Below are 12,885 nucleotides of genomic sequence, written 5' to 3' on the forward strand. Positions count from 1 at the left end.
TTCTTTTAGGAAGCCCTTGAACACTTGGTTTGTGCCTTTCTCATAGCACTTACACATTCTACTTGGTATTATAGTGATTCATATTCTTATTTATTATTTTTCTTACTCAATTGTGAACATCTTTAATAATAAGGAGAACCTGGTATAAGCCATGTATTCCACAGTGTTCAGTACATTGCCTTGCCCATAGTAGACATTTGATAAATATTCTTTGAATGAATGAATTCTAGACAGTTAAAGGTCAGTTACATACCAAATTCTCTGATTATCCATTTAAGGTGAATGTCAAGAAAGACAACAAATCTCATTCATGGTATAACCCTTGAGTCTTCAATTGACAACTTAATCCTAAAGTGGATGGACCATGGCAATGCAGTAGGGTAAGAATTCCCATGTTCCTACAAAAATTATCCAACTTTCTCAACCTCCCTCTTTTCAAAATTCCTTCTCTAACTCACTCCATGCTGTAAGCAGGCAGGATCATTTCTCAGGTGGATGTCAAGTCCCAATCTTTGCCTCGGCTCTTGTATTTAGGTTGTTCTCAGTTTAACACATCTTCCCTATGTGTGGGCATGTGAAGGGAGGGGGTTGGAAGTGATGTTATAGAATATTCTAGACTACTGGCCAGAGGCTACTTGGAAGGGAATAATAAATAAGAGAGTGAATAGTATCAACAAATAGCTTTCTAACTTACTCTGGTTAATTCCTCAATAAGAAATATGAAAAGATTATTTGTCCCTTGGGATAACTGAGAAATGGCTGCCAGTGGCTCCCTAATAGCCTAAAACTAAGAGCTTGAGTTTTCCTAATATCCACCCTGGGAGTGACCTAAGCCCAGGAGAGAGTTGGCTCCTAACATTATAACCAACCATTTTTGTTCCTTACACTGAAAACTAAGTAGCTATTAAAGTCAACTTTAAGTTCTAACCACCAGTAGCTGTAACTTATGACTCAATCCAGGTTATAATTGAAGGGAACAGAGAGCCAAAGGGAGACTGGGTGGGGCAAGGCTGCTGAACAGCTGAGCTGGGATGGAAAATATCACAAGAGGTGTCCAGGCTCCTCACAGTCCTCCACACAATCCATGGAGGTCATCTCCTGCCTGTTTCCACCTGAACACACAGGTATGCTGTATGTGTGAGATTTTCCCTTGTGCAGGACCCTGGGCCAAGAAAGGATCCTGAGAGGTCCGACCTAGAGACAATAAATGGGGAATGTTATCTCAGTGCAGTAAGGTAACTGTTTAGAAGCCCTGTTCTAGCCTTATTCCCAAAGAATTTACTACAGAGCAACCTGGATAGAGCAAATGGGAAGTAAAGACAAGCCCCAAGTGTAGTGAACAGAGCTCTGAGCTTGAGTCAGAAACATCTGAGTTTAAATCTTACTTCAGATATCCACTAGCTGTGTGACCCTGGGGAAAAAAAATCACTTAAGCTCTTCTAGCCTCAGTTTCCTCATCTGCAAAAGGGGAATAATTATAGCATTTGACTCATAGGATGGTTGTGAGAATAAATGAAATAATATGTAAAGCACAAATGCTAGCTATTTTTAGCTGGAACTAAAAGAGAAGAAAGAACATGACATGGGTACCCAGATACAAAAAGATTGGGGATCAACTAGGTGGGGACCAATAAAGCTGGAGGGGTGCAAGGTAAAGCTCAATATTGAGCCAAGCCCTTGAGAAAGAGGGCTTCTGTATAAGTTCCCTGCCCTGGTCTAGATCCGAGGTTATTGTATAAATAGGCAGAGCCCATGTTTAATCTAAGACAATGAAAGACTCCTGATCAGAGGAAAGGCATGTAGATCCAAGGGCTGGGTAGCTCCAGACACAACCTCTACCACTACTCTTTGCTCATTGCTATACAAAGATCAAAAGCTCCAGATGGACAAGAGCAATATTTTATTTTAGAAATACCAATTGTGTTCTAAGTCCCCTTGGGTGCTATCCGAGGTACAACTTTCTACTTGAATTTTATGCTTAAGGCATTCAAGTTCTAGTAGAATTAGAGTCATACCCCAGGTTGGGGGAGGCTAGTAATAAAAATAATAAAATAATGCCAGATCTCAAGATCCATTCATAATGACAACTACTGAAACAAAATCTTGTTTTATGTGCTTCAAGATTATTCCTTTCATATACATCAAGATTTAATGCAGTCATTAGCCTATTGGTTATCCAATCCAATCCCCTACTTCCAAGATGATGAAGGCCTATCTCAAATATCCCCATTTCATAAACTCAGAGATTTAAATCTCAAAGGGACCTTAGAGATCATCTTGTTCAATCCCACCCCACTCCATTTTATAGAAGAGAAAACTAAGGCCCAGAAAGATTAAGTGACCTCCCCTGAGTCACACAGACAGTAAGTGGTAGAATGATGATTTAGACTCAGATCCTCTGGTTTCTTGTCCTCAAACCTAGCATTCCTCCTGTTGCACAATACCCTTTCCTGGTTTAAGTCAGAGGTTTGCTCGAATATAGTTTCCAGTTCCCACCTCCCCCCAAGTGAAATCAAGTATACAGAGACAATTCAGAAGTTGCTTCTGGAAGGAACCTTCAAGAGATCATGTCATCCTACCCTCATTTTACAGATGAGGAAGTTGACGCCCAGATGGGGTAAATAATTTGTCCCCGCTCACACAGGAAGTAAGCAGCACAGCCAAAATTAGAATCCAGGTCCCTTGACTCCAAAACAAGGACTTTTTCTACGCTGCCACACCCACTCCTCTGAAGAGCATCCTTTCAAAGAAACTGTATTCCTCACATATGCCCCTCTCCCCACAATAGAATATAAGCTCCTTAAGGACAGGAACTATTCCGTTTTGTCCTTTCTTTTTTAATCACTGACATCTCATACAATTGTTTGGAACACAGGAAGTACTTAATCTACATAGAACTGAATGGTTTGAGCTGTCAATTGACTATGAGCCTATGTCTCTTTTTTTAAGTGAAAAATGTAAAAGAAAGATTTGTCATAAGGAAAACACCACTCTGCCACTGACAACATTTCATCGGATCATAGATTGAGGGTTGGAGGGGGCCATCAAATAGAAGGCCATCTGTTCACAGTAATCCTGGGGCCCAGCTAATTGTCCTTTGTGTACACGTCTGGGTGCACTTCTGTCCACTGCTCCCTGACCCAGAATCACACCGTTAAATAAACCCAGGGATTACCAATAGCCTAGAGTTACAAACAAGCTTGTCAACCCCATTAAAATCTGCTGGATGGTCTCTGAGCTGTTTGTCACTTACTGATGAGACCAAATGAGTCCAAAAAGGCACAGGGGGTTAGAGTGAGAAAAGCCTGGGATTCAGGGTCTGAGGCTGAGAAAGGCTGAACAACTTGCCCAAAGTTCCCCCATTAGCAATTAGTGGAGTCAGTATTGGAACCCAGATCTTCAATTTTTTCTACCAAGTGAAGAAGATTGACTTGGATGATCTTGAAGGTCCTTTCCAGATCTAAAACATTATGATTTCTACTAAACATGTTGTCTCACCATGGTGGAAGGAGGTTAGCTCAGTTTTCCCTTAGAGATGGAACTTGCAGAAAACCAAATGACAGCAGTTTCCTTTTTAGCAGCTTCTGTGCTTCAAGACTAAACCAGCCGACAGCCTATGTCACCCATAAGATATTCTAACCTCAAATGCTGACCCCAAACATCATGGCTGGACAAATTTGAAATCCCCCAAACCTGGATTAAGCCTGTAAGCTTCAATTGACTTCAGTTCAAGCCCAGCTCCCTGGTTTGATCATGTATGACATTACATCATTGCCTTGCAATGAAACGTATAATCAAAAACCCAGACGCTGCTTTCCTCTGGGGTTTTGAAGGAGCAATTCCTTTTTAGGGGCAAAAATGCTGGCTATGACCTTGTTCCTTAAATGTTCAGACAGGGACCAGCCCAGTTTTCTTTTTAGATAGAGGCTACAAGCAAGCAAGTACCCAGCCTATTCAACCCTTCAGATTTCATATGGACCAAGGCCAACAACTTTAAGGACATACAAGGTGATCCAGTGATTGCCCCTATTTGCTTAATGAAAACATTTAGGCTTCAATGATGCCGGTGACAGCTGTCTTCGGATGCCAGTCTATGCATCTTACCTATAGGATAAAGTGAAATAGAGACCCAATTCCGACTCCAGGACTTTGGATTTGGTAATTCTATGACATAAGGGTAAAATTCCTCCCTTTTACCCTTGGTGCCAGGGCTTCAATTTCTTCTCAGTCTGCCTGGCTCCTTCTTCTCTTCATGGGGAAGCCCTCCTATTCCAGGCCACATTGCTTCTGTGCCAATTGTCTCTGGCTTGAGGTCACCTAGAACTCAAGGGCTTCTGTACATATGAGAGGGGGAAGGATTCCAGCAGCCAGGCAGTCTACTCCTTATCTAATACTGGTCTAGAATGATTCCACTCGCAATTGATCCCAGAGGAAAGGAAATGTGTGTGCTCAAGTTAAGCAGGAGTGGAGGCTGGCCCAAGGCTACATGACATTCAGGTCTAGACTCCAGACAAAGTAAGACTCCTGTATTCAGCTTGTTTACTCACTTAGGGGACTTATATGTCATGCAGGAAGTCTGTAAAGAAATGATTATAAAAGGGATAGAATATAAAATGGAGAAGCAGCATATTATCATGGATAAAGACCTGGCTTCTGAGTCAGGCAGTCATGGGTTTAAGTCCCTTCTCCAAAATATAGTGGCTGTGTGACTGGATAAATTAATCACCTGTCCAGTGCAGAGTCTAGGAGGCTCTCTAAGACTAAAGATTTCAAAGATGTTGTCCATCTGCATTAATAGAGTTCCCTATGTCAATGAAATCAAAACTTGGGACTAAAAAAATGTCTAGAATAAAAATTCAACTTAATGCAATGCCCAGAGTAATGGTTTTAGATGTTGGAAGATCTAGGTGCCAACTCTAAAATGTCCTAAGGTTGTGACCCCAAGTAAGTCATTTTGTCTCTCCAATGCTTGTCACAAACACACACACACACACACACACACACACACACACACACATATATACATGACTTTAAACTCCCCAGGAAGATGGGGGCCGTGTCTTATTTAAATTGTGCATTTCCCCCAACTACCACTACAGAGTCCTGTACACAGTTGGTATATAATATTAAATTAAATTCAGCAAGTACAAATTAAGTTCCACTCTCTCCTAGGTATTGTGCTAGGTGCCGAGAGTACAAAGATAATGAAAACAGTCCCTGCCCTCCAGGAGTTCACATTCAGTAGGGAATAATATTTGTTGAAGGGAGCTGTCGAGTTTCTGCCTTTAAAAAAAAAAAAGAATGTAATAAAAAACTATGCAAAAGTTATCATCTTGATCAGTCCTTCACTATTCTCCCAGAAAAGCTAAGTAGAATGTCTTAAAATATGCAAATCATTCCACTTACAAACAGTTAATAATTTATAATCATCTTTATTTGCTAATAATTTGAATATTATGAACTGCGGCACAGTGCTAAGCATACAGAAGCAGGGCTCCGTGAATCCTTCAAACGGTCATGCTGGGGCTTGACAGAAAAGAAGAAAAAAGCCATTTCTGGAGGCAGAGTTAAAATGGTGTTGTCTCATCTCAAGTTTTTATGGCTTCTGCACGAAGTATGATAGGCTCGCCTTTCATTGAGAAGGCAAAAATGAAGACCAAGAAACCTCCAGGGGAGCCCTGCTCCCCTCCACCCCCATTAGGAGAACAGGCTTCTGTGGTATACAACATCACTCAGCTGTAAAGATACCCACCTCCCTAGCGGATTCTAGCACCATACTGTCAAAGTGAGCTCCCGTCACAGAAGGGCTCCCTTATCCCAAGCTCCTGGGATTTAGAACTCCAAGGACTTTAGAGATCATGCCACCATAGATCACAGATCTAGAGTTGAAAGGCACCTTGAGGCCCTTTGGTCTAACCCCTGCATTCTACAAATAAAGAAAGAAATATCCGAGTCAGAATTAGAGCTCAGGTCATCAGAGTTCAAATCCCGGATTTTTTTTCAAATGCACCAGGAATTCCTCCCTTTTTTTTGACCTTCATATTTTGCCCTCCTGAGCCCAATTAAACTCATGGTGGACTGATTATGGCTTCTCCCAGTGGGGGCATCCAAAGGTCTTGTCAGCATGAGCTCTATCTTTATTAAATCTGGGACTTCATTGTGTACATTGTAAGCTGTGCCTACTTTGGGTGGTCTAGACTCCAACATAGCCATGGGGATACTTACTGCATATGGTGTGGTTTTGGTTCCCATGTGCACTAGAGCATGACTCAGTCTCCTAGCCCTTCCTCTCTGTCTAGCCCCTCTCCCCAGCAAGGCTGTGGCCTGTTGTGTGGCTTATAGCCAGCCTGCTCCCCTCCCCTCCCAAACATACACACACCAACCTCCAAGAAAGAAGGGAGGAATCTAGCTCTCTGTGTGCCTGAGGTTACACAGATGTTAAATGAGGCTGCCTAGAGCAATCTAGACTATAGATTATAATTACTATATACAGAGCAGGTCAAATAATAGCCTCCCATATACAGCATAATCAGTTAAATGAGGAGCTCTATAGAAGCATTGTCAGTCTGGGATTAGGAATGTGGAATTGGAGGTTAACTTTCAAGATATCAGAGAAAAACAGTATATTGCTTTAGTGTTCCTCTATAGAATATTTTAGTTATATTTTATTCTTCATCTTAAAAAGAGGAGGGAGGAGAGAAGCAACTCTACTTCAGGGAATACTAGAACCAGGTAGCATAGTATAAGGGAAAGAGTATTGGATTTACAGTCAGACAACCTGGGATTGAATCTACGTTCTACTATTAATTACTTGTGGAACCTTAAGAAGTTGTTCTGTCTCCCTGGGCCTCAGTTTCCACACGCATTCAATAAGGACACTGTACTAGATGACCTTTAAGAACCCTTAAAGTTCTAGATCTTATGGTCCTACCTATAGATACTTTTTCTTCGCTTATATAGACTAAGCCAGGCATAAAGGGAGTTAACTTCTTAGTAATAGTGATTGTCAGGGACACCCTTAATAAGGTATTCCTGGTTGCAAACAGTCATCATTTATTCTGGCTAATGGGACTTGAGCTGAATTTGTAAAAGAAAATGACTAGAGGAAGAAAGATGTGATTACCCCACACATAGTAGGCACTGAACAAATAGTGGTTGAATTGAAATAAATGTTGATTTTAGGATTGTGAAACTCTTTAAGGGAGAGGACCATTATATTTTGCCCTTGTGTCCTCCTGAACAGAGAATAGAATGTGTCTAATTGGCAATTAATCAATATTTGTTATATGGAACTGGAAAGAATTGCTCCACTTTGAGTGCCCCAGAGAGGCAGAGAGTGGAAAAATGCCCCAGAGTCAAGGTTAACTCGTCCCAAAGGCAGCAGATACTTGTGAGACTGCTCAACTCTGACTGACAGAGAAATAAAGAAAACAAGGTGATGGGATGGCCAGGGCCAGCCATGGTGGGTTCTGGATAAGTGTTTATTGGTGTTGTTTTGTTTTATTGACACATTTTGTTTTTGCATTTCATTTATTTCTAAATATATACCTGAATCCTACCCTTCCCCAGCAGGACAAAAAAAAAAAAAAAAAGATTTAAGAGTATCTGTGGGAAACTGAGCAAAATATGCTGACCATATTGGACTATTTATGCAATAATCCCTATTCCCTACTTCTCTGATGAAAGGAAGAAGGTCCAGTTTCTCGTTTCTTCTCTGAGGAGAGGTGTGGTCTTTGTAATTACACAGCATTCAGTTTCATTTTATTGTTCTGCTGGATGGTTATTTTGAAGATTCAGTTAGATTCTGTATATAAAGCCTTTGCCAAACACTTTGTAAGGTACTGGGGATACAAAGGCAAAAATGCAGCAGTCCCTACCCTCAAGGAGGTTTACATTCTATTGGAGATATATGTATCTTCAACATTGGGCTTTACTGATTAGGAATGTCTAAAGCTACCTTTAATCATGACCAAACAACTTTCAAAGAATGGATCAAAGAAAGAATACTTCCCATCTGTATGTTTCCCATCCTTTTTTCTTTCTGGCGACTAGCTTAGAGTCTTCCTTTTTTTTTTTCCCCTTTCCTTCTCTTTTTCTTTTTCCTTTCTTTTCTTTTCTTTTTTTTCTTGATGGGGGAAGGGGAAAAAAGATTGGTTGAGAAGTTACTTTGAAATATCCTGAGAAAATAGGTTGTTGCTTTTTAAAGGCCTGTGAAAGTTAAATGGCTTCAGAGCAATACCACATATTCTTTATGGGCTGGGATGGGTGGCTGGCCTCTCTCTCCATTCACCTTTTAAAGTCCAAATGAAATGCCTTCTCCTTCTTCCATGAAGCCTTTCTTGATCCCCTTCAAGACCCACAATTGGTCAATAATTCTGCATCACTGTGTTTGCAACTCTCTAATGTGCCTCTCCTGTTATACTGCATATTATAATGAGTTCAGTTAAAGAGCTACCTTCCACATGAGATTTTTGCTGTTCTCCCTGATTTTTAGTGATCCCTATAAATAACTTTGTATTTAATTGGTATGTATTTTGTTTTTATATAAGCATTGGTGTGCAGATAAATTCTTAAAAACTGACCTTTTATCATGTCCTACAGGATAATTGAAGGCAAAGGGGATAAGAGAAGGGGGTAGTGATAGAATGGAGGGCAGTTTAGGGAAAGGAGTTTTCAGAATGCATGCCATCTTGAGGTGGGGGAAAGGATGAGACGGGGAGAAAATTGGCAACTCAAAATCTTGTGGAAATGAATGTGTTGAAAACTAAAAATAAATTAATTAATTAAAAAATAAAAAAATTTAATCTGCATTTTAATAAAATTCAACTTAATAAATTTCAATAAATTAAATTAAGTTTAAATTTATTAAATTTTATTATATATATTATATACATGTAATGGCTTCTGCACAAAGTATGATAGGCTCACCTTTTGAGCAGAAACCATAATATACATATATATATAATATACATATATAAGCCATATATAATTATTATTTATTTAGATAAATTTAAATTTTAAATAAATTAAATTAAATATATTAAATAAAGATTAAATAAATAAATAATTTAATTGAATAAAAAAATTGACCTTTTTTTGGGAGGGGGATGTATGCAGGATACACTTTTAAGATTAATCTGCAATATAAACATTTTCTCCAACACTTTCTTAGGTCCAAACAATCAAAAAAACCATAAACTGAGTGCTTATTTGTAGTATTTGCTGATTTCTAAGATGTAAATGCTCACACTGAAAATTTAACCACCACTGATGGTGGTTATGGTGATGGTGGTGATGAAAATTTAACCACCGAGATGAAGGATATCCAGTGAACAGTCCAAGTTGAAGAGGGATTCCCTCTAGGGATGGTGAGATCGTATAGATGCTCCTGTTTGTGGATGATATTACATTGATTACATTGAACCCCATGACCCTGCAGAAGCACCTGGATGATATTTGTAATCATTCAAAGTATTTCAGTCCATTCATCCAGACAATAAAGACCAAATGGATGAAGAACGTCTGTTATTAATCAAATTTCAACGTGTATCTAAATGGATGCCGTATAGAATTTCCCCAACAGTGTGCATATCTGAGGCAGGCAACACAGACTGCAACAATGTAGATAGAAATAACATAAAACAAAAAACAAAAACAAAAAAAAACCCAAAATGTTGATCAATCATTATGATTAAGTGGGGACCCAAGGAAAAAAGCCCATCAATCCATCAATTAACAAACCTTTATTAAGCCTCTGTTATGCTAGGTGTTAAGGGTACAAGGATCACAACAACAGCAAAGAGAACCTGTTTTCAAGTAACTTATATTCTATCAGGATAAACAGCCAACCCTCCGTCCCTGAATGATGCTCTCTCCTCTGGTTTCATTCTCATTCCTCTCTATCTTGGTTCAGATTGTTCCCTGTACTCTTCCAACCCATTTTCACCCATTAAACTCCTATCCATTCTTTAGAGTCCAACTCAAGTGACACTCGTACCCTTAGTTGATAATGACCTTTTCTCTGAAACCTCATATAGGACTTAGTTTTGTAACTTTCTAATGTGCAAAATCCCAGTGAGAGGTCTGAGGAGGAAGCAAGCAGTGCTAAATTGCCTCTTTAATAAAAGAAATTATACATGACTTTTGTTTTAAGTTACCTTTGCTGGCTTCTTACTTAACTACTAGATTGTCAGCTATATGAGGATAGCGGTGATGTGTTTTCCAAACTTTATACCTCTCTTAGCTCTGAGGGTCTTCCCCTCCCAGATCAATTTTTTTGTGAAGGCAAAGTAAGCCATCTTTTCCCTCAAATCTTGCCTAAACTTTATTCATTGAATGGGTATGGTCTCAAACAAACTGAGACCTGGGAAAGACCTTAATTTAAAAAGGCTAAGGTCTTCCACTGCATCCCAGGACATTGTCAGTTGTCCCAACCTACGTCCTACCGTTGGATTCAGATGACTCAGGAGGAAACAGTGAAGCTGATGACTTTGCACAGCACTCTCTCACTTAAATCCAATTCACTTGCAAGTCAAGACATCACCCTGCTGAAGTCACTGTTCATCTTGGAGAAGCAAAGATGAGCAACAACAACATCTCTTAGCACACAAAATAGTTCCTTTTATGCCTTCCTAAATGCCCATTGATTCTATGGAACACTCAAGAAAATGCAAATCTATCACCTGGAGCTATGAAGGTCTACAAGTGCATTTTGTGACACATCTCAGAGTAAGGGTCAGGGAAATCTCAGGGAAATTGGAGCTGCTGTTTTGACAGTTGTTCTACATGAAACATTGTACTTAGCTTGGTTCTGAAGTACAGTAGAGAATGAATGAGTTAACAAGACCAAAACATTTTATTAAGCACTTATTACAAACCAAATATCATGCTAAGCACTTTGGTGCAAAAGCTCTAGAGATGATGAGTGCTACATGTTTTGCATGACTTCATATGCATAATGGGTATCATATTTCTTGCCTTCTCAGTGGAAGAGGGGGAGAATTTGGAGTTGAAAATAAAAATTAAAAATAATTTTTAAATCAACATGTTTATTTCTAAGTCTCTAAATTCTTCGAGGAGAGGGGTAGCTTTGAAAATCTTTGTAAGTATAATGCAAGCTTCTACAACATGTTATTAATTCCTTAAAAGCAAGGTTGGTGAGACAGTAGGAAGAATGTGATATTTGGAATTAGAGAATATGGGTTCAAGGCCCAGCCCTGCCATTTGTTGGTCATGTGTCCTTTGGACTTCCTCAGTCTCCATTTCCTCATTTTCAAAATGAAGGGATTTATCTTTACATATAATTGAAAAAAATAAAACACTTTTTTAAAAAATGAAGGCATTGTACTACATGACGATTAAGGTGTTTTCTAGCTCTAAATCTATAGTACTATAATCCTCAACTCTTTAGGGTTCTGTGTCTCTTTTTCATTAATTTCCTGTGTTGGGGTTTTGCTACCTTCTACAGGGCTTATCAGAGTAAGTCCTGCACGTGATGGAGGAAACCAACACTAAAAATGGTGGCTATGACTGTGACACACAGCCATTCACAAATCCCTTCCAGAGGCCATCAAATAGAACCTTGGCCTTCCTGAGAGCACATTTTGAATTTGCCCACATGGTGATGGATTAGAAAGACATAGAAGCAGTGGTCACATAGGGTAAGAGCCTTCTCTGAAAACTGGGAACAGGAACCTGACCAGAAAACCAAAGGAAGAGAAGAAATAAAAATAAGGAATCAAAGCAATCACATACTTCTTTTTTCACTTGAACAAGGAGCCATATGCATAGCCAGAGCAGATCATTTTGCTTTTCCTGTGGAAAATTTATGAAACCCAGATTGAGAAAGTGTCCTGATCCTTTTGAGGTTGGCATTTCAAGTTGGACGGCCTTCTTGCAGCAGCACATAACTGCACAATTCAATAACTCTAACCATGGTGGAAAAATGCCATATGCCAACAGCGATTTTCCACAATTTTGTTCAGAAAATCTGAAAGAAACGCAGAAAATTGATTTGCAACCCTGGCAGCAAGCTGGAGAAACAGTAGCGTAAGGCTGCAGGCCAGTAATTTCTGTTTCAAATATCACTGAGTGCTTTGCCTGTAATTTCAGGGGAGAATGATAATAATTAAAAGCACAAACTTACAAGTCATTTCTTAGGGAGGGAAACTGCTGAATGCACTTAAAGTAGAAAGGATTTCTTTAAATTGTTTAACTTTTTCCAGAGATGAAATTATTATTATTATTATTATTTGAACATTCACGTAACAATTTCTCTCCTGAAATGCTCTGAAACTCCTTAGAGTGTAATAAATTAACCCGTGGAACTTTCCAGAAGCACTTTTTAAAAATTAGTATAATAGAACACTCCAGAAAATTCTGGGAATCCCATAGAGATTCCAGGACAGGCTGTCCCAAAATGGGAATCATTTTTCCGGAGCTAAAATGAAGCACTGTGTGTATGTATGTGTTCAACATGACAGCTGTTTAATGGGCACAGAACAATTTGGAACAGGGAATGAGAGTGTCAGTTCTCATTAAGCCCACAGGGTCCATTCTGGATGGAGTTTGGCTCCCATGGTCAAGTGAGCACTCAGACTCAGCAAAACTCTGTGACGCTAGAAATGTCAGCAAGGGACCAAGACATGGGTTTTGCAAAGTGTCTGAGGGGGTTCTCTCTCCTTGAATATCCTAGGATCCCTCATCCAAGCATGTGGCTTGAGTTCTCTCTTGACTAACAAGGAAGAGAACCATCTGCTAAATTACCAACTTCTGATGACTAAGTGGAATGCTTCTGCCAACCCCACTAACCGTAACATCTGGATTTTTTGTGAAGGCTGTGTCTCCTTTCCAAGCACTGACCGGGCCTGACCTTCTGTAGCCTGG

The sequence above is a fragment of the Vombatus ursinus genome, unplaced genomic scaffold, assembly GCF_900497805.2.
Source record: "Vombatus ursinus unplaced genomic scaffold, bare-nosed wombat genome assembly UNPS02014785.1, whole genome shotgun sequence".
Taxonomy (NCBI): domain Eukaryota; kingdom Metazoa; phylum Chordata; class Mammalia; order Diprotodontia; family Vombatidae; genus Vombatus; species Vombatus ursinus.